We start from the raw sequence: 23,760 nt of genomic DNA on the forward strand, positions 1-23,760 counted from the left end.
TCATCCTCAGTTTGTAATTTGTCTATCGTGTATTGTGATAAAAATCTTCCTGAAGCCCTGGAACCAAACGCCACGATAAAGTCATATGTGGCAGGCAGGATTCTGCTCTGTCATGGGACAACCTCCAGTTTGCTACTTGTGCCTTGCTGAACTACTGACTTTGGCATTCCAGAGGTGAACACTCCAAGATGAAGTGCCACAAAAATGGGTGTTTATACATTCTCTGGCATCGCTTAACCAATTCTTAATTAGTTTTTCCTCCCCTGCAGAAGTGAAGCAGGAGTTTGGTTTTTTTTATTTGAAAACGAATTTGCAGGTGGTAAACCCACCAAATAGAATAAAAACCTGGCAGGATTGTGAACAAAACCTCAGGCTTCTTTTCAGTGTTTCATACATGATTTTGAAAGTTCCTCTGAGCATCTCTCGTGCTGTTTGTGTGCACATTGTTAAGGCAGTAAGAAACCCGACAAGAGCCATTTAAAAATCAAATGTGCAGTGTAGCCACCATTGTTGTTGTTGTTCAGTCGTTAAGTCGTGTCCGACTCTTCGTGACCCCATGGACCATAGCACGCCAGGCCTTCCTGTCCTTTTAGCCTTGTGATACGTTCCATGGGATTTTCTTGGCAAGAATACTGGAGTGGGTTGCCATTTCCTTCTCCAGTGGACCACATTTTGTCAGAACTCTCCTCCATGACCTTTCCATCTTGGGTGGCCCTGCACGGCATAGCTTATGGCTTCACTGAGTTATGCAAGCCCCTTCGCCACAACAAGGCAGTGATCCATGAAGGGGTAGCCACCATAGACCTTGCTTATCATATGGGAAAAGAAAACAACACTATTGGTGTCAGGTGTGAAAATACCAAGACGACAGCAATATTATCAAATAACTGCTAAGTCTCCCCTTCTGCCTGTGGAAGAATTAGTTAATACCATCGGTATGATTTAGAGGCCATTCAGATGAAGTCCCAAACCTAACTGTGTATGCTGAGATTGGAAAGCTCTTGGTTTGCAGGAACTATAATGTCATGTTTCAGCCAGAATTCCGTGGAATCCTGACTTAGAATGTATGAGCTGCATGAGCGAGCTGCTGAATATGAACCAGAATGCAATGATCCTTCTGTTTTCAAAGTTCTCCAAATTTTGCAATACAGATCTCTGATTTTTTTAAAAAATGTACGAATACATGTACACTAGGGAAGATGGCATACAAAAATGCGTACCCTAGGGTAAATAGCATACTAAGAGGCATATACGTATTTAATGCAAAAGTGCAGAGTGCTGAAGGGAATCACGTGTATACTTTGGCTGTAAGTCCTCGATGAATGCTAACGGGTGTTATTGGCTTTACTGATGGTAACTGCCTTAGGCATTGAGCTTTCATCTGGGCTCTCAGGTAACCAATTCAAATGGGTGCACCTTGGGTGGCTTCATTGGGTTAGAAACCTGGCAGGAGGTAAAGCTACTGCATATTTCAGAGGTCTCAAAACCTGTTGCAGAATGAAGGCAAGCCACTCCTGTTGTACGTGCTAATAGGGATGTACGAAAGTCACTTACCTATGACGAAATTGGATTCGTGGGGGGGGAGGCGCCCCATCCCTCCCCCCCGAAATTCTGGCCGGGGGGAGGCGCCCCGTCCCTCCCCCCCGAAATTCTGGCCGGGAGGGAGGCGCCCCGTCCCTCCCGGCGCGAATCCTGTCCTGCCGGGACTGCAAATAGTGGTGGCCGTAGCCGCCGCCGTTTGCGTCCCTGCAGTCAGCCGTGATAGGCTACGTAAATGTTTACGTAGCCTATCACTTTTTTTTTTTTTACTTGGAAATGGCGGTGGCGGCAGCTAGTCGGAAGACCAGTCGCCGCCGCTGCCGGAGCCGCCGCTGCCAGGGAGATTCGCCCAAGGTAAATCCCGTCCCGGGGGGGTGGGGGGGCAGACCATTTTGCCACCAATTTCGGGGGGCCGAATGCGCTGGCATTCGGCCTCCCCGAGATTCGTGGCGAAATTCTCTGACATCCCTAATGCTAAATGAGTATATAGCCAGCGTATACTGTAACTTTGTGTACTTGTCCTGTTTTCCCAAGCCTCTGCCTGATTCATCTTCCCAGTCAATATGGAGATTTCTGGAGTCAAGGTGTTAGCTAGGGTACACTTCAAATGGCAGAGAGGCTGAGCTCTGCATTTACACAGTTATCTTATTTATGTATAAATGAATGCTTTCTTCTCATGTTTGCAATGCTTTTTAGCAAATGAAGATTGACTTGACTTAGTATTTGTATATGTTTCCATTTGTATATGCCAGCTTTTGCATCTCAGAAATTACCTATGTGAATATATATTACGTTGTTCCCCTGCACTTTTATGGCCTTTGTCTAAAACAAAAAAAAATTGATTAATAAGGGTGCACAGAAACAAAGGATATTGATTTTGTTTCTGTAGGTTAAGTTTGTAGGCAAGTCAGGTTTCATAGTGGGTCAAGTTGATGTAACCCATTCATCTAAGTCCAGTAGCAAAGAAGGAGAACTAGACCTGTACCAAAAAAGAAGGTGCAATTTTCAGAACCATTTTTAGCGTCATCAAAAAGTGCCCCTCGCACTGATGGTTTGGACATTGTCACCATATGGAATGATAATGTTCACCCACTGAGAATGAAGAAAATGCTTCTTGACCTCAGGGACATTGTTACGTAGTCAAATATGATAGCCTAAGTATCGTTGTGATGTGATCTTGTACTGTATATGATTACCGAGTGGCTGGGACTTCCCATGAGACTTTTCCAAAGGGAAAGATTGTGTAATAATGATATAAAAATGGTGCTGAAGTAACTGCATAGCTGGGAAACGATGGCCATGAACATGTTAAAAAAGGCTTTTTCATAATTAACCATTTTGGGGAAATATTTCACATACACCCCAAAAGCACTACCTTTGCCCCTCAAATTGAAACAGTTGAATATTGGGAACAGATATAATACAGATATTTTGTTTATCGTTTGATATGATAGCTATGGTACAACTATGAGCATACGATGCTGGGGACAAAAGTGGTTAGGCATGTGGTATCCAGTTAATATTCTGGGAATGCCTTATGCTGCTGCGCCCCTGGGGGGATGTGGATTTGATCAGTTCCTTGGAAGGGAGGCCACAAGGAGTCCAATACAGGACTGAGACATGACAATAATAAATAGATATTTTAAGGGGAGGGGGCTGTTACAAACTTGCCTTCATATCTACTCAAGACCCTTCAAAGGCCTCTCGCTGGCCACAACTGGAAATAAAGTGCGAAGCTAAGTGGGCCCTTCATCTGATCCAGTAATGCTGTTTGGAGAACTCCATTATATTGACATCTTTCTGCATTCTCTTTTTTTAAAGCATTCTATTTAATTGTTAAGCCTTTTCAGTTGTATTGCTTGATTGATAGGACCAGTTTGTATATTGTCATTAGCTGCCGTCATTAGCACTGCTCTGATTAGCCAGCACCACAATAAACTCTCGTTTCGGGATGCCGTGTCTGTATGTTCAGATGCTAATGATGCAGATTCACTTGTGCATTGCCCGTCTTGTCTCTCAGAGAAACAAGCCTTACACATGTTGTAAAGCTGGCTCCAGATCAACTCGCTCCTCACAATAGATATTTGAAGGGCCTATGAAGTTTCCAAAGACACCACAGATTAGGAAAAAGAATACCATGACTGAAGTTGTTATTTTATTTACAACATGCAGTGTATGTATGCAAGACCATCTTCTAAGCTTCTGCTCTGTCAATGACAGCACTTGCTTATAACAGCAAGAAATGTCCAGCTGGATCAGACCAAGGTCCATCTGTTCCTACCTTTGTTTCCAACAATGGCTCACAACAGAGAATGAAGGGGAGAGCTCTCCCCTGTTGTGCACCCTAGCATTGGCTGTTTAGAAGTACACTGACGCTGTAAAGGAGAATCCATTTAGCCTTTGACAAGTGAGGTCTGCAACAAATGTTGCAGTGTGGAGTGCTCTCTGTTCAGGATTTCAGCTTTTTGAATCCATTCCCTCCCCCTCCCCCAGATTTCTGACTCCTGCCCCCAGTGGCCAGTATTCTGTAGCCACAGAGCATACTCTTGTCTCATAGGGCTGTTTGGGGGCTTCTCCAGTGGAGGCTAGTGGCTCCAATTTTGGTGGGGCAATGGATCCATTCTGGATTTCAGTCAGAACCAGCCAGACCTCTAAAGGAGGTATCTGAGGTGCTGAACCTATTTGGGGGATATGGTTTGGCACCTCAGATAGCTCCTTTAGCATTCTGGTCAGCTGTGACTAAAACCCAGAATAAATTCACAGCCCCACCGAAATCAGAGCCGCCAGCCTTCACTGGGCTCCTCCCACCCCATCATTTTTTTCCTAAAGGTTTCTTGTACTTACACACACTGTGGGCTTCCTCCTAATACCTCCCATTTCTGTGTGGGTGGCTACATTTCCCCTGAAGATTAGAGGGAATGAAAGAACTATCCTCCATAAATGTGTTCTGATTCTTTTTAAAGGCTCTCTCCGCTAGGTTATATAGTGGGAGGGTGCGGGGAATAGATAATGCCTGTTCAGATCTTGGCGAGAGGCAGGAAATGCAGTATAAATGTGTGTGTGGTTTTTTCCTTCAGAGTAATTGCAGAAAGACTCTGTGTGTGTATTTTTTTCTCTTATGAAAAGGCCTATGGCAGCTGATTTATTGTTTATCCTAAGCACTACTTTAACCCTTGTTTTATCAGAAAGGATGGCATGAGCTACCACTTTGATGAGGGGCATGTACAATATGGCTTTTCATGTTAGAATCCTACATGCAGCAGTCAAGAGCAGGAATAGTATGTTGATTTTATTCAGCTTCGCCTGTCTAGGAATATAGCTGCATTTTTATGATGCAGCCATAGAGGACTGCATCATTTTACAGAGGACAGTTCTCTATTTGAAGGGCTGTCAGAGGACAGTCCTTTCTTTGAAAGGCTGCCCAGTCCAAATCTGTTTTGTTTTTTTTAAAGAATCCAAAAAAGGGAATGCTGGACCTTGAAACTGCCCATCAATAGTTAGCACTTCGACAGCAGACTGAGTAGCTCATAGGATGGGAGGTACGGATTTTGTTGAATTTGTTCTGTCTGTTTCGGGGATTGTCAGGCATCTTTTGTGCCATCATCTGCAGATTGACAGGATCAGATTTTTTTTTAGCAGAATTTTGTTTTGCTTGAACTAATGCACATTAGCACAAGTGCACATTAGCACTAATGTGCATGTATGTACTTGTGCAAATGCACTAATTCACATTAATACGAATTAGCACTAATGCAAATTAGCACTAGTGCAAATTAGCACAAGTAATGCAGATTAGTGCATTTGCCCCCCTTGTGCATTAGCACTAATGCTCTATGCACATTAACGCTAATTACAAGTAGCTCAAATCCCCCCTCCCCAAGTGAAAAACCAGTCTGCAAGTCCACAGAATCCACATGACTTGGAAAAAGCCAGTCTGAGGCAGAATCTGCAAGTCAGATTCATAGAAATCCGAATTCATTCGAATCCATTGCAGATTTCTCCGACTTCCCTACTCACAGGTCATATGGCCAGAGTCTTCCCCACTATGGCAAGATGTATTGTGTTTCTATTTAAATTATAGTATCTATTTCTAAACTTACATCTATATCTGTGAAATAGCATATGCAAATTTTATGCAAACCCGAGTCCACTTTTGCCTTCTTTTTAGATCATGCATTTCTTCTTTTTTAGCGATGTGTAAGTGGCCACCCTAAGCACTTGTGGTTGATATGTCTTTCCCCCGCACCACCGCTTTTAGGATTAGGTCAACATGATACCATATCCTGCAGATGCAATCCTCATTTTAAACCTCTTTGGAAATTGTGGCTGGTACAGCAGCCTGTTCACTAAGTGGGGCTCTCTTTTCGGACATACGCAGTTGTGCTTTGGGTATTTTGGCTCCTGAATGGTTCACTTTAGAGGCACATTTCAAGAGCCTGATATTGTACTTTAAACCCCTTAAATGGGTCCAGAGTAACACAGAGGAGATATTGTTTTATCAACCATGCAAGGTTTATGCACCTGTTTGGAAGTTGAGGTTGACCTGTGTTTGCACAGTGCCCCTGAAGCGCCACTGGAAAGTGTCAGTGTGCTGACCAAAGCAAAGGACAAAACACAGCATGGGACAGATTGTTTCTTAAGGTCTGCATTCACTGTGTCTCAGAACGTCTGTCTTGGGGCTGCTCATCATCTTGAGTGATGTGAGAGGTCATCTCAATGGAAGGAAAGGGAAGCCTCAGGAACAGAAAAGAATGGGCTATTGTGCACAGGAGCCAAAACTCCAGTCCTCAAGAGAGCAAGATACAGAAACGGAAGAATTGATTTAATCCATTTCTGAGACTGAGACTGGCATGATCACAGTACTTCTTGATAAAGCTAATTCTCTGTCTGGTAGATCAGAACAGGGGGTTAGTCTGGTAGCTTAATCATGGTCTGGGTTACTAACAGCCAAATCCTAGGTTTGGAGTCAGCCACCTTGCAAAAGTATCAGCAATTTGTGATTCATGACATACAACAGTATTTCATCTTTGACTGAATTGGACTGTTGACAAATAATATTTAGTATCTGACGTATTTGGGAGGGGACATTGTGCATTCAACAGCTGACAGCACCTGAGATTTCATACCTGACGTCTAGTGACTCAAAAAGCAGAAGATTAAGTGATACCAAAAAAGTATGATGCACTCAGAGTTTGACGTGGGAAATGTCAGTTCCAAAATTGGAAACGTGGCTGAATTTGAATTTCAAATGTTTGATCATATCTCCTTCACTTCTATAGTCCGAGCTGCAACTCTTTCGTTAAAGTGAGAAATGTCAGGGGAGCCAGTGTACTGAGGTAGCTGCAGCACATGATGTAATTTGTGTGTAGTTTGGCCGGTGGTGTAGTGAAACCAGGGCTCCCAGGATCGAAGTGCTGGGATTTTTTTATTAGCAGGGACAATGACATCATCATCCATCCCCACCTGCTTTGGAGGTATCCCCTGCCCCTCTGAGTGTAGCTGCAGCCTTCACAGTAGCTGGGGGAAAATGGATTCTCCCAGCAACTATATGTTGTTGTGAGTAGGATTGGGCGACCTCACCCCCGTCCATGCTGCGCACTGGACTCTCGCCAACTGCTTGACCCTGCTCGCTGCACGCAGCGAGCCGCTAGGCAGCCCACAGGCACCCGGCAAGCAGCACCCGGCATACCGCTCCTCTGCTGAGCCACCATTGTGCACAAAATGGCGGCTCAGCCTTTTCCATAAAGGCTAATTTTGCGTAAATCGTGGCTGTAGAGCGGCCCATTTATGCAACATTACAGGAGTAAGTGGTCATTTTGCACAGAACGGCTGCTTGGCAGAGCAGCAGGGCCTTCCGCGCTTGCCCGACTTGGCATGTGCTGAGTCGGGCAAGCGCGGTGGTCCATGGACTCCAGTCAGGGGGGCTGAGCTGGCGGTAATCCACTGAGCTCGAGCCCCCAACTGGACTCTGCCACCATCCCTATTGTGAACTGGCCTTAATGCAGTGCATTTGGGGGTGGCTTCTTGTGGAATGGGTAATGAATAACCAGGAGCTTTACAAAAGACATATCAAATACACACACCCACACACAGAACTGGCTGAAGTTTTGGACTCTCCCTGGGGGCTTGGCAAAGGGGACTGTCCTGATGAGCACTTGCACATCAAAATTTACTACTACGCCACCGAGCTTGACCCCACCCTTGACAAAATTCTGGGAAGTAGGACCAGGCCTCACCCCTTCCCTGTCCCACTCTCCATTTATTAATGCAGCAAGTAAAACAAGTGAGTGATTTTCCTGCAAATAAATAAGCGGGATTTCATAGCGGACCTGCTACGAAGGTGGAACTTTCATGCTACAAAGTGCTACTTTGCCTCCCTATCCACCCGCTGCTGACGTGGGTGCAGCAGATTCCCTTCAACTCACTAGCAGCAATGAAGAAAGCGCGTTTACATCAACCGCTGCAACTGTCCCCCCAACAAGCTTGACCTTGATTTTTGTGCTTACTTCAATTTGTAGGAACTAATTTGCTTCATCAACTTATGTTCAGGACTCAGCATTTCTCCAGTTCTAATATTGTCCCTTGAAAATTGAGCGGAATGAATATTAAGAAGTTTTCTCTTTTCTTCTACTGGGGGTGTGACATTCTAATTTTAACACTGTTTAGAGCTCGATATCAGTGTTCGTGGCAGCTGAAGGACTCCGAAGGGCTGGATGTTTTACTTTCCCTAATTTCCAGCCATGAAAAAGAAAACCCAGATGTGAAAAAGGCTGAGAAGAATGATGGGCTCCCTCTTGTGGGCAGAATGTGTACAGTTCCTCCTTTGTGAGTGTAGTTTGAGATCACTGATGTGGGCTGTCTGGATCTCTTTCAATATTGAGTGATGAAAGGGTGAAGCAAAGCATGCTTGAGTTGAAACGACTATATAAATCCTTTCAAATCATGAAGCTCATGCTTATTGGAATGCTTGGTTAAATCGGAGCTTTAATCCAGCTTTCCCCAACACAGCACCTTCTAGAGGTATTGGACTACAGCTCCCACCATCCCCAGCCAGCACAGCCCAATGCCCTTGCTGTCTGGGGATCATTGGGAGTTATAGTCCAGTGGATATGGAGTGCGCTGAGTTGGGAAAGGGTGTTTTAGTCAATATCAACCTTCCCCACCCTGGTACTCTCCTGATGTTTCTGATGACAACTGCCAGCATTCCTGCTCTCTGGGGCAGATGGGAGTTGAATCATAAACCATCTGGAGGGCATCAGCTTGAGGAAGGCTGGTCTATATCATAATGGACTGAAAGTATTCCTACAAGGTAAGTTTATGTCAATATTGCCAAAGTTAAAACCAACAACAGTCATCCCATGTGTTTCCAGGTTTGTTTATTTCAACCTTCCCCAGCCTGGTGCCCTCCAGATGTTTTGGACTTCAACTCCCATCAGCTCCACCCAGCATGGCCAATGATCAGGAAATCCGGGAAGTATTATCCAAAACATCTGGAGATTTTTGACCCACCCTTCATCAAAAGATATCAGGGTAGTGTACAGAATGAGACCCAAAGGTGGTCTCATATAATCATACAATACAATACAAACAAAATATAATATAATCATAAAACAATTTAAGAGGCAGTAAAATATAAAAGGAGAGGCAATTAGGTGCCATACTTTATCACGTCACCAACTGAAGCTTTTGTTGTTTATTCGTTCAACAACTTCCGACTCTTCGTGACTTCATGGACTAGCCCACGCCAGAGCTTCCTGTGGGCCGTCGCCACCCCCAGCTCCCCCAAGGTCGAATCTGTCACCTCCAGAATATCATCCATCCATCTTGCCCTTGGTCGGCCCCTCTTCCTTTTGCCTTCCACTTTCCCTAGCATCAGCGTCTTCTCCAGGGTATCCTGTCTTCTCATTATGTGGCCAAAGTACTTCAGTTTTGCCTTTAATACCATTCCCTCAAGTGAGCAGTCTGGCTTTATTTCCTGGAGTATGGACTGGTTTGATCTTCTTGCAGTCCAAGGCACTCTCAGAATTTTCCTCCAGCACCACAGTTCAAAAACATCTATCTTCCTTCGCTCAGCCTTCCTTATGGTCCAGCTCTCGCAGCCATAAGTTACTATGGGGAATACCATGGCTTTAACTATGCGGACCTTTGTTGTCAGTGTGATGTCTCTGCTCTTCACTATTTTATCAAGATTTGTCATTGCTCTCCTCCCAAGAAATAAACATCTTCTGATTTCCTGGCTGCAGTCAGCGTCTGCAGTAATCTTTTCGCCTAGAAAGACAAAGTCTGTCACTGCCTCCACGTTTTTTTCCTCTATTTTCCGGCTATCAATCCAGCTGGTTGCCATAATCTTGGTTTTTCTGAGGTTGAACTGCAACCCAGCTTTTGCACTTTCTTCTTTCACCTTCGTCATAAGGTTCCTCAGCTCCTCCTTGCTTTCAGCCATCAAAGTGGTATCATCTGTAAATCTGAGATTGTTAATGTTTCTTCCAGCAATTTTAATTCCAGCCTTGGATTCATCAAGCCCGGCATGTCGCATGATGTGTTCTGCATACAGGTTGAATAGGTAGGGTGAGAGTATGCAACCCTGCCGTACTCCTTTCCCAATCCTAACCCAGTCCGTTGTTCCATGATCTGTTCTTACCATTGCTACTTGGTCGTTATACAGATTCCTCAGGAGGCAGACAAGATGACTTGGTATCCCCATACCACCAAGAACTTGCCACAATTTGTTATGATCCACACAGTCAAAGGCTTTAGAATAGTCAATAAAACAGAAATAGATGTTTTTCTGAAACTCCCTGGCTTTCTCCATTATCCAGCAGATATTGGCAATTTGGTCTCTAGTTCCTCTGCCATTTCTAAACCCAGCTTGTACAGCTGGCAATTCTCGTTCCATGAATTGCTGGAGTCTACCTTGCAAGATCTTGAGCATTACCTTACTGGCATATGAAATAAGTGCCACTGTTCGATAATTTGAACATTCTTTAGTGTTTCCCTTTTTTGGTATGGGGATATAAGTTGATCTTTTCCAATCTGATGGCCATTCTTGTGTTATCCAAATTTGCTGGCATATGGCATGCATCACCTTGACAGCATCATCTTGCAAGATTTTAAACAGTTCAGCTGGGATACCGTCGTCTCCTGCTGCCTTGTTATTAGCAATGCTTCTTAAGGCCCATTCAACCTCACTCTTCAGGATGTCTGGCTCTAACTCACTGACCACACCGTCAAATCTATCTGTGATATTATTATCCTTCCTATATAGATCTTCCGTATATTCGTGCCACCTTTTCTTGATCTCTTCTGCTTCTGTTAGGTCCTTGCCATATTTGTTTTTGATCAAACCCATTTTTGCCTGGAATTTACCTTTGATGTTTCTAATTTTCTGGAAGTGGTCTCTTGTCCTTCCTATTCTATTATCTTCTTCCACTTCTGCGCATTGCTTGTTTAAAAATAATTCCTTATCTCTTCTGGCTAACCTCTGGAATTTTGCATTTAATTGGGCATATCTCCCCCTATCACTGTTGCCTTTTGCTTTCCTTCTTTCTTGAGCTACTTCCAGTGTCTCAGCAGACAGCCATCTTGCCTTCTTGGTTTTCTTTTTCTTTGGGACGTTTTTTGTTGCCGCCTCCTGAACAATGTTGCGAACTTCTGTCCATAGTTCTTCCGGGACCCTATCTACTAAATCTAGTCCCTTAAATCTATTCTTCACCTCCACTGCATATTCATAAGGAATATCAGTGAGCTCATATCTAACTGATCTGTGGGTCTTCCCTATTCTCTTTAGTCTGATTCTAAATTGTGCAATAAGAAGTTTGGGATCTGAACTACAGTCAGCTCCAGGTCTTGTTTTTACCACCTGTATAGATGTCCGCCACCTTTGGCTACGAAGGATGTAGTCAATCTGATTTCGGTGTCGACCGTCTGGTGAAGTCCATGTATAAAGTCGTCTTTTAGGTTGTTGGAAGAGAGTGTTTGTTATGTACAGTGAGTTGTCTTGACAAAATTCTATTAGCCTATGTCCCACTTCATTTTGTTTTCCCAGACCATGCTTACCTGTAATTCCAGGTGTCGTTTGACTACCCACCTTAGCATTCCAGTCTCCTGTAATGAAAATAACATCTCTTTTTAGCGTATTATCCAGTAAGTGCTTCAGATCCTCACAGAACTGATCTACTTCTGCTTCTTCAGCATCTGTGGTTGGGGCATATATTTGGATCACTGTGATGTTAAATGGCTTACCCTGAATTCGAATTGAGATCATTCTGTCATTTTTTGGATTGTATCCAAGCACTGCTTTAGCCACTTTATTATTAATTATGAAGGCTACTCCATTTCTTCTGTGGTCTTCTTGTCCACAGAAGTAGATCTGGTGGTCATCTGATGTGAAGTGGCCCATTCCAGTCCATTTCAGTTCACTGACACCCAAAATGTCTATATTTAATCTTGACATCTCCCCAATAACCACATCCAATTTGCCCTGGCTGATAGATCTTACATTCCAGGTTCCTATGGTGTGTTGATCTTTAGAACATCGGATTCGTTGTTCACCACCGGCACCGTCGGCCACTAGCCAACCTTTCGGCTTTGAGCTAACTGCTACTTGTTTAAAAATATCCTGCTGTAGAATAATATCTGGGGTACCTAACTGACTGCAGGGAATTGTACCTTCCTTACTGAACATTAATATTCGCTTCTGGAAGAACTATGTTCCTAGCTAGAGATATACAAGAATTTCATTTCTCCTTGCAAAACATGCGAGCCTGCCCTGTTAGCAGCCCCAAATGCAAGCAGGAGAATGTATCTGGCAGATACGTTTGCAAATTACCAAGCATGTGCTCGCATTCGAAATGTGCAACTTTCCCCAATCGATTTGCACAAATTTTCAAATTGGTACCAATTTCTAAATCAGTCCCGCTTTAGTCTATGGGGGAATTTGTACAAATGGGGGGGGGTGTTGCACCACTTTCATGTTCAATCATTGTTCAGTTTGCATGATTTTCCCATTTGCGTAAAATGAATAGCAGTCGCAAACATGAACATAAATTGGTCAGAAGATGAGTGGTGAGCCAATGTTTGGATAAACTTGGAAAGTTCAAGCATTGCTCATTCATCCATCCCTATTCCTAGCTCTCATATGTTGGTTTCTCAGAGGGACCTGACATTGTTTTCTAGTGTCCTGAGCATCCACTCTCTAGAAACCTCCCTGAACCAGAGTGCTTTTATGCTTTATAGCACAGTGGGGGGAAAGGTTTCAGGAGGGTGGGAAAGAGAAAAAAGGTGTCCTTTTCTCCCCTCACCCACCAATATAGCAATATAACCTTCTCACCATCCTGGGAATCTTGTCAGCTGAACAGTAGGGCATAAATGATTAAAACAAATAAATGAATAAAATACTTGTGGTGGGAAAAGGGATGGATTGAAGGTGTTCAGAGATATATTCATTCGTAAACTTAAAATTGCTTGACAAAAGGCCTTGGTTCAATGGTTCCTTGGTTCTATGGGATGCTGAGGGGAGTTGGTTTCATGGATGGACTATTGAAGGTAGAGTGATTGCCGGTGGGATGGGGAAGGGGGAATTGGCCTGCCTGAGGCTGTAAGACCTTATAGTATCCTGAAGAAGGTTAATTAGAGTAGGGCGGATGTGTGTGGTGCCGTTAAAAACCAACCCTCCCCATGCTACGGTGGGAGGTTTCAGGAGGGAGAAAAGGAAAAAAAGATGCCTTTCCCTTTACCACTCTTCAGAAACCTCCTTCCCCTGCTATACAGCAATAAAGTTCTCAGGTTTGTGGCTGGCAGCCAGCCCAGAACCTGAGCCTTTTAGCCCAATACAGCATACCAGTGGAAGGTTTCAGGAAGGTGAGAGCAAAAAGGTGCCCCTTTTCTTGTGCCCTCCTGAATTCCCCCCTGCAAGCCCCAAGCAGCATTATGAGGCTTCTGGTGCAGGCTGGCTAGAGCCCTGAACTGGAACACTCCTGTTAGGGCCTCAGGAGACCCTGCAGTCTTCTGTGAAAGCTCCGTACTTGTACATATATAATATCTACAAGCCAATATTGTTGGGCTTCCTAACTCTAATTTCTGTCACTCTGCCTTTCTGGCTGTAGTGACATTCCAGCCAAACTTATTTTTTAAAAAAACAACAATGTGGTTGCTTGATTTTGAAGTTACTTGAAAATGCAGTCTTCAGTTCACAGTTCATCTCTTCTACATTTTTGCTGTAAATACTGAGATCATTCACTTTTTATTCATCAGCAGAAGCTCATACCTCAAGTTCACTTAGATTGTTGCAGCTTCACAGGATATTATATGACATGACGTATGTGAAGCTAAACTTAGATATCACTTTCCACACCAATTTCGCCAGAGGGCAGCGGTGCTGTCGAAGCAGGAGTCTGAGGAAGACATCAAGGGCCCCAGTCAATAGAATGAACAGGAGGGCAGCCAAATGCAGCAGAACTAGCTTCCCACACTTTAAAATAAATGAAGGGGTACACAGCGGAGGCTGGTGGCTCCGTGTCAGTGGTGCGGTGAATCCCTCTGGGTTTCAGTCAGAACTTAAAGGAGTTATCCAAGGTGCTGAACCCACTTTGGAGATAGGGTTCAGCACTTTGGATAAATCCTTTAGTGTTGTGACACATTCTGACTGAAACCCAGAGCGGATTTACAGCCCCACTGACATAGGAGCCACCAGCCTCCACTGGTAGTACACATGGCCATCTAAAGAGAGGGGTTCAGACTATTGTTCAGAGTCTAAAATTACCTAAGGGCACCACTGCCAGATATTCAAATTCATATTCAAAGTCTCTTAAAGCAGAATCCTACATGCCTTTAGACAGAAAAAGGCCTACAATTCCCACCATTCCCCAGCCAGCTGGGGAATGCTGGGAGTTGTAGGCCTTCTTTTCTGTCTGAACATGCATAGGATTGCATCCTTAGAGCTTTTCTACATGAGGCATTTATTGTGCACTTGGCATTCCCTACTCAAGGTTGTTTATGGGTTCTTTAGACAAGGTCATGACTCTCCAGTTTTGCTTCTGTTTTTAAACAGCATTTTTGGTGACTTTTTTGGAGCAGAGAAAATGCAGTATTGTTTCTGAAAGGGAACTAAAATGCTTTTTCCACTTGTGCAATTGTGCTATTCCACTATATCACAGTGCCACCTAGAGGTTATATAGCAGAAATGCAAGAAAGGAAACATTCTTCGTGTAGTGCTTGGATCTCAATTCTGCGACAAAACCAAAAGTAAATACAGAAGATTATCTGCCTCATGTAGAAAAGCCCTTACATAATAGTAACATTTGCCAAAACCTTGTGGAAACAAGGAAAACTGACTTGTAGGTATCTTTGATACCTACCTTTGATACCTTCGTAGATACCTACACTGTAGGTATCTTTACTGACAAAAAAGCATGCATGGAGTGAAGATTATTTCTTGAAACTTAACCATACATTTTAGGGAAGGCTGAGGAAGCGTAACAATGCATGCCTGTGTTTCAAGGATCTCTATTCACCAAAGATAGTCCTAATTTAGTCCATGGTAAATCATTTTCTATTATTTACCTTTTGGACAGATTTTTTGGGTGGCCTCTCAACAGTGTCATTAGAGTAACAATGTTGTTAGCAGGGAAGGAATTGAAAATAAACCCACCGATATCATAATGCCTTTCTACAAATCATGCAAATCATTGTATACATAGTTTTCATTCTGCTTTCAAATGGTTGAGTAAATGAAAAGCAGGCAACGAAAAAACAGTTGCCGGCTTGCTTATATCTCCTTCTGCTCATTTTAGCTGGGTTGGGATCAATTAATTGCTAGCCTCACACACAGACATACAGGGAAGAATGCACATAAAAGCGTTCCATTGCTGAAGCTAAACAGGTCTAGCCCCTTAAGGTGCCTGCATTGGATATGTATGCACTGGCAACATCGTATATACAAAAAAGGAAACTTTTGGCATGCTCACTGCCACTCTCCGTAAATAAAATGTGAGGGCTGAGTTCTCTGTAAAACAAATGGTACATCTGAGGATGTCCACTGTAACCGGATCCTGGGCATGCTTGCCCTTTCGCAGTGCAACCAAACATTTATTGGCAGGGTATGTTGGTTAAAATGAAAGATGACTAATATATACCAATATTACATGAGGCATTTTTTAATATTCAGAACGAGCAAACGGACCTGGCGTTGCACAGGTTGGAAAGTAGTGAAAGGGGGGTACCCGCATCAAACGCGAAACCATGCCCCTTTTCCAAAAGTGACAGGTGCTCCGCCCCCTTTGGAGACCGGAAATCCCGCCCTAGCCAGAAGTCCCACCTTTGGAAGCCCTGCCCCAGAAGGAGCGATCAGCTGGTCAGGTCATATGACTTTCAGGGTCATCTGACAGTGGTGATGTGACCCCTCTATGAACTCGTCATGCCACCGTGGACCAATCAGATGAGGTTTTAGAGCCCTAACAGGTACAGGTGCAGAAATGGCCCACAGGGCCCATGTGGCCCTGTAAGGTCATGCCACACCCCACTGACCAGTAGGGACAGTTTTACCCCCAGAAAAACAACCTTTCCTACCAACCAATCAAAAGCAGAGCCAGTCAGATTCGACTGAGGCAGCCTTTTTTTTTTTCTTGTCCAGGCATGTTTCCTGCATAGAGAACATAGAGACGCCAGGCACCCTTGAATATTGAAGCCCAGAAAGGCTGTAAGCCAAGTAATGTCTACATACTTTTAAAAAGAACTAGAAAGGGAGAGCCTGCTATAGCTCCTGCAAATGTAAGAAGAAAAGATGCAGCTGTGGCAGAGAATGTACCTGTAGACATTTTTACAGAATTCCTGGAAATTTTGAGGAGGCTGTAAGCAGCCTGTTAAAACAATGAAGGCCATTCACAATAAGCAGTTCCATAAAACTACATACAGCCAGTGTGGTATAGTGGCAAGAGTGTTGGACTGGGAGCTGGGAGATCCGGGTTCTAGTCCCCACTCGGCCATGGAAGCTCACTGGGTAACTTTGGGCCTGTCACACACTCTCAGCCCAACCTACCTCACAGGGTTGTTGTGAGGATAAAATGGAGAGGAGGAGGATAATGTAAGCCACCTTGGGTTCCTTGCAAGAGGAAGAAAGGTGGGACATAAGTGCAATCAATCAATCAATCAATCAATCTATATAGATGTACTGCCACAAAAGTTATAATTGCAGTTTTCACAGAGCTACTAGGGGGCAAGCCTTATGCAGACAAAAAAGTAGGGATGGACGAAAGGGACTTACCTTGTCCCGTAGCTTGCTTCGCGGTGGGGGGGAGGCGCTTCGCTTCTCCCCCCAAAGTTCAGGCGAGGGGGGGAGGCGCCCCGCCTCACCCGGCCGAAATTCAGGCCGGGGGGGGAGGCACCCCATCCCTCGCTGGCGAAATTCAGGCCGGGGAGGAGCACCCTGACTCCCCAGCCGCGAAAAAAAAAAGTGGAAAAAAAAACCACACACCCGTGATAGGCTACATAACGATTTACATAGCCTATCACGGCTAGATTTCCAAAGTCAGCTGTGATAGGCTACGTTAATCGTCACGTAGCCGATCACGGGTGACTTTGGAAAAAAAAAGCGTGTACGCAAATGGCGGCGCCTCATGGGCGCTGCCATTTGCGTTCCTTATTTGGACAGGGGTAGTCTACGTAAAGATTTACGTAGACTACGGCGAAAATAAGGGCAACACAAATAGCGTTCCCTTATTTTCGCCGTAGTCTACGTAAATCTTTACATAGACTACCCCTGTCCAAATAAGAAACGCAAATGGCGGCGCCCATGGGGCGCCGCCATTTGCATATGCACTTTCCCCCCCCCCAAAGTCACCCGTGATAGGCTACGTGACAATTTACGTAGCCTATCATGGCTGACTTTGGAAATTTAGCTGTGATAGGCTACGTAAATCGTCACGTAGCCTATCACGGGTGTGTGGGGTTTTTTTTAACTTTACTTTTTTATTTTGTAATGGTGGTGGCGGCAGCCGGTCGGGAGACCGGCCGCCGCCCCCGCCCCCACCGAAACGCCGCCAAAACGCCACTGGGACCCGCCGCCGAGAGGGACATTCGCCGAAGGTAAGTCCCATCCCGGGGGGGGGGGCCAGCGGAGGATTTCCCCACCAATTTCAGGAGGCCGAATGCATCGGCACTCGGCCTCCCGAAGATTCGTGGAGAAATTCTCCGCCATCCCTGCAGGAAAGGAGGTTTCCCAGTCAAAAAACAGTTTAGATTAAGTTGTCTAGCAGCACCCCGCCCTTTTTTCTTTCTTTCTGCAGAACACTTGGTTTTAAGTTTAAAACTTACTACAAGCTTACCTGCAATCTGCCCCATCACCCTGGACATATTTAGAAAGCTGTTAAGGTTTCCCCCCCAAACTATGCTCAGTAAAGTGACTTTTGAGATGAAGAAGACACAGATCAAGCAAGGGACAACACAGAACTGTCTGGATCCAACTACTACCCCCTCACACTTCTATTAGAGTTTTGTGTTAGTCTTGCATACTGCCTGCCTGCCTGCCTGCCTGCAGAGCACTTGTTTTTATATTTAAAACCGACTGTAAGCTTATATCTACTACTGTGGGCAAGAATCCCTTAGAAGAAATGGAGTAGCACTCATAGTCAATAAAAGGGTGGGAAAAGCAGTACTGGGGTACAATCTCAAAAACAATAGAATGATCTCAGTACGAATCCAAGGCAAACCATTCAACATCACAGTAATTCAAGTCTATGCCCCAACCACTGAGGCCGAAGAAGCTGAGGTTGATCGGTTCTATGAAGACCTACAACACCTTCTAGAACTAACACCAAAAAAAGATGTCCTTTTCATCATGGGGTGTTGGAATGCCAAAGTAGGAAGTCAAGAAATCACTGGGACAACAGGCAAGCATGGCCTTGGTGTACAAAATGAAGCAGGACAAAGGCTAATAGAGTTTTGCCAAGAGAACACGCTGATCATAGCAAACACTCTTTTCCAACAGCACGAGAGGTGACTCTACACATGGACATCACCAGATGGTCAATATCAAAATTAGATTGATTATGTCCTTTGCAGCCAAAGATGGAGAAGCTCTATACAGTCAGTAAAACAAGACCTGGAGCTGACTGTGGCTCAGATATGAGCTTCTTATTGCAAAATTCCAGCTTAAATTGAAGAACGTAGGGAAAACCACTAAACCATTCAGGTATGACCTAAATCATACCCCTTCTGAAAAAATGTCACAAGAATGTCAGGAACACATTTTGGGGAAAAAATTCTGTGAAAGAAACAGAACAGCTTATTTAAAAAACAATATACTAGAGATTTGAAACTATACAATATGCCCCCCCCACACACACACACACAGAATGCTGTTTGGTCTGTTGGCTTGATGCTAAAAGCATGGTCATGGCCAGGTCTTTCTTTCAGATTTTTATTTTATTTTATTTGTAAAAGGAGAGAAAAAGAAGTATACTTAACTCCTAGGAGAAAATATGACCGCCTGTCCGGGGGGAAAAAAGGAAGTACCTGGCTTTGCACTTTTCTTTTATAACTCCAAATCCTGTTGTATGAGCTCTGGGGCTGCGATTGGATACAGCCAGGGATCCTCCACCTCCGAGGATGTTTTGCATTATCCACTCGCAGGGAAACTATGCAAGAGCTTAATTACCACCACACCTTCCTCTTCCTTGGCCATTTCCAAGCACATGGTTTTCAGGGGCCCAAAACTAGCTTTATGCATACTTTCAGTTCTATGTTCTTTGTGTTTTACAAGATAAATGAAGTGTATGTCTACCTTACAGGTTTGCTGTAAAGGATGTCTTTTGCTTCAGCTCGGAAACATTGCTAACCCTTGCAATCTTTGTTCTATACTTTTTTCACAAAATGCTTACTTTTCCCCACAGAAAATAAAATCTGCTACACTTTCAGTAATATAACTTTGATGATCTATGGGGTGGCCTCTACAGTTAAAAACTGTTAAGAACCCTATTTTGAGTAGGGATGTCGGAGAATTTCTCCACGAATCTCCAGGAGGCTGAATGCCAACTCATTCAGCCCCCTGAAATTGGTGGAGAAACGATCCGCCACCCCCCGCCACCCCCCCAGGATGGGACTTACCTCGTGCGAATGTCCCTTGCGGCGGCGGCTCCCAGCGGCAGTTCGGCAGCGTTGCGGCGGTGGTCGGTCTTCCGACCGGCTGCCGCCGCCATTTCCAAGTAAAAAACAACAACAACAACAAACGTGATAGGCTCCATAAAGATTTACATAGCCTATCACGGCTAGATTTTCAAAAAACACCATGATAGGCTATGTAAAAGTTTACGTAGCCTATCACGGCTGACTTTGGGGGGGGGAAAGCGTGTACGCAAATGGCGGCACCCATGGGCGCCACCATTTGCGTTCCTTATTTTGGCACGGGTAGTCTACATAAATATTTACGTAGACTACGGTGAAAATAAGGGCAACGCAAATAGCGTTTTTTTCCCCCCAAAGTCAGCCGTGATAGGCTACGTAAACATTTACGTAGCCTATCACGGCTGACTACAGGCCAGGGACGCAAATGGCGGTGGCTACGGCCGCCGCCATTTGCGTCCCGGCAGGAGCAGAACTTTCGCGGCTGAAGAGGCGGGGCTCTTCCCCCCAGCCAGAATTTCGGTGGGGAGGGACGGGGCGCCTCCCCCCCGGCCAGAATTTCGGGGGGAGAAACGGAGCACCTCCCCCCCACCGCGAAGCAAGCTTTGGGATCAGGTAAGTGACTTTCATCCATCCCTAATTTTGAGTACCTCCGGAAACTACAAATGTACTTTTACAAAATTCTTGTTAATGGCTACAACTGTATATTTCCCCTATGTATAAATGTACTGGGGGGGGGGGGGCTGAGGGTTGCAAGCACTTTCTACATAAATCTTTAATGGTTACTTCTGTACATAGCAACTTAAAGGCTGTTACTGCAGAATTTCTGTGTCTCAGGAATTAGGGAATCCCACACTCTCCAATAATAGGAGTTTTGTTCAATACTTTTACCAATCTGCTAACTGCTGGCTTACAAAAAAAAACAGACAAAGGATTTTTACAAAATCTTAGTGGTGTTTAAAAACATGTCTTCTTTGAGGGGCTGGTGTAACCCTCACAACATTTATTTTCTGATTTGTACAAAATGTATAATTTTGCCTTCCTTACAGAGTTGTTGTAAAAGGTTCCTTTTGCTTCAGAACTGAAATATTGTAACCTTGGATTTTCTGTTTTTTACAAAATGCTTACTTCTTTTCTCAGTGGGGAAAATGAAAGGCTGCGACACTTTCAATAATATAACCCTGGTGATCTGTGGGGTTACTTTTAGAGTTAAAAACAGAAGGTGCCCCACTTTACTGATGGGGACTTCAGGCCTACTTTACAAGGCTGCTGTTAACAGCTACAACTAGCAGTACAATTTTCCCCTACATATAAATAGATGGAATGCAAACAGTTTAATTTTTTAATTAAAATTTCACTTTTGTTTCCTATGTACATAGCAGCTTAAAAGGCTGCTATTGCAAAAACTTTTGCCTCTCAAGAATTTGGGAACCCCACGTTCTCCAAGATCAGATTAATACATTTTACCAAGCTGCTAACAGCAAATGTGAGAATGTATTTCCATTTAGAAGTCTAGACCATCGACCCCTACTCTTTTCTAAAGGGCAGCCCCTGTTTTTTGGTTCTCCATGTACGATTTTTACAAAATCTAAGTGGTGCTTAAAGAATTATTTACTCTTTAAAGACCCTTGAAGGTTTTACTTGCAACCCCTGTGATTTCTATGTTTAATGATTCTTTCAAAATTATCCTAAAAAAAAAGCTTACTTTTCCCCTTCAACTCTACCACCCTTTGGGATCTAGTTCCATTTTGGGAATTAGTGATAAAAGTGTATTTATTTATTTATTTATTTAATCACCCATCTGGCTGGTCACCCAGCCACTCTGGGCGATGTACAACAAAAGAACAATTTAAAACAATAAAATGCTACATAAAAACATAATATTTCTAAAAATATCCTAACCCACCCCAAATGCCTGCCTGAACAACCACATTTTTAATGCGTGGCGGAAGCTCATTAAAGAGGGGGCATGGCGGAGTTCCCTAGGGAGGGAGTTCCACAGAGTGGGGGCCACCACAGAGAAGGCACTCTCCCTTGTCCTCACCAGCCTAGCTGTCCTGGCTGATGGGACAGAGAGAAGGCCACCCAATGCTGATCTTGTTCAGTGGCCTGTTTGGTGTTGCTGGAGGCGCTCCTTGAGGTAGGCTGGGCCGGAACCATATAGGGGTTTGAAGGTCAGAACCAACACCTTGAATTTGGCCCGGAAAACAACTGGTAACCAGTGCAACTCCTTCAGCACTGGAGTGATGTGATCTCGCTGGCGGTTGCCTTTAATCAGGTGAGCCGCCGTGTTCTGTACCAGCCGCAGCTTCCGAACTGTCTTCAAGGGTAACCCCACGTGAGCGCATTACAGTAGTCTAAATGAGAGGAGACCAGGGCATGTACTACCGATGGGAGCAGATGGTCGGGAAGGTAGGGGCGCAGCCGCCGTACCAGATAGAGTTGGTACAGTGCTGTCTGGCTCACAGCTGACACCTGAGCCTCCATGGACAACTGGGAGTCTAAAATGACTCCCAGGCTGCAGACCTGGTCTTTCAAGGGTAGCCGTACCCCATTCAACACCAGGTCAACATCCCCCAACCTCCTCTTGTCTCCCACCAACAGTACCTTGGTCTTGTCAGGGTTCAGCTTCAGCTTATTCCTCCCCATCCAGCCACTCACCGTCTCCAGACACTTGGACAGGGATTCTACGGCCAACCTTGGTGAAGATTTAAACGAGAGGTAGAGCTGCGTGTCATCCGCATATTGATGACACTGCACCCCAAACCTCTTGATGATAGCCCCCAGTGGCTTCACATAGAAGTTAAACAGCATCGGGGAGAGGATGGACCCCTGTGGCACCCCACAAGTGAGCGGCCATAGGTCCGAAACCTCCTCTCCCAGTGCTACCCTCTGGTACCTGCCAGAGAGGAAGGACTGGAACCACCGCAATACGGTGTCTCTGATGCCCAACCCCTCCAGGCAGTCCAGGAGGATACCATGGTCAATGGTATCAAAAGCCACTGAAAGGTCGAGGAGAACAAGGAAGGAGCATTCGCCCCCATCCAGAGCCCTCCTCATATCATCTACCAAGGTGACTAAGGCCATTTTTGTCCCATGCCCAGGCCTGAAGCCCAACTTTAATGGATCTAGATAATTGGCTTCTTCCAAGTGTGCCTTCAACTGCATTGCCACCACCCGCTCAATCAACTTTCCCAACAATGGCAGATTCGAGACTGGGAGAAAGTTGTTCAGAACATGGGGATCCAAGGAGGGCTTTTTTAAGAGTGGTCTTATCACTGCCTCCTTGAGGGCTGATGGCATCACTCCCTCCTCAAGGGAGGTGTTTTCCATCCCCCTGATCTCCTCACCCAGTCTCTCTCTGCAGCCCATAATGAGCCAAGATGGGCAAGGATCAAGTAAGCAGGTGGTCGGCCTTACAGATGAAAGCACCTTGCCCACTTCATCAGAAGGAAGAAGCTGGAACTGATCCCACAAAACCGGTTTGCCACAGACCATCTCTTGCTCACTAACTGTATCCACAGCGCATGGAATAACACTCCTAATCCGATCAATTTTATCTGCAAAGTGCCTTGCCAAGGCCTCACAGGAGACCTTAGAATGTAGGGATGTCAGAGAATTCCACCACGGACTCCAATGAGGCTGGATTCTAAAGAAACCGGCCTCCCAGAATCCGTGGCGGAACGGCTCCTACTCCCGCCACCCTGCAGAATCCCTCCTGGACGGAGCTTACCTGGGGCGGATGTGGTGGCAGCAGTGGCTCCGGTTGGTCTCCCAGCTGGCCACTGCCGGCCTGCTGCGGCCACAAATGGCGGCTGTAGTAGCGGCCACCATTTGCATCCTTGCAGGCAGCTGTGATAGGCTATGTAAGTATTTACGTAGCCTATCACAGCAAAGAACAGGGGTGCAAATGGCATCCGCTATGCCATTTGCGCCCCTGCTCTTTGCTGTGACAGGCTACGTAAGTATTTACGTAGCCTATCACGGTAAAGGCAGCCACGCAAATGGAACTCGGCGGAGCCGCCGTGGAGCAGAGCCGGCCGCAGAGGATTCCAGGGGGAGGGATGGAGTGCCTCCCCCCCCCCACCGCGGATGCCCCAGCACAGA

General features: G+C 45.1%; 1 protein-coding gene across 1 annotated transcript in view; it reads left to right on the forward strand.

Moving 5' to 3' along the window:
* GRM1 (glutamate metabotropic receptor 1) overlaps positions 1-23,760 on the forward strand; it is a 310,285-nt gene that overhangs the window by 223,420 nt on the left and 63,105 nt on the right. The gene's annotated exons all lie outside the window — the stretch shown is intronic.

Source organism: Heloderma suspectum, chromosome 1 (genome assembly GCF_057233095.1).
Source record: "Heloderma suspectum isolate Gila_16-S chromosome 1, 16-S_ref, whole genome shotgun sequence".
Classification (NCBI taxonomy): Eukaryota; Metazoa; Chordata; class Lepidosauria; order Squamata; family Helodermatidae; genus Heloderma; species Heloderma suspectum.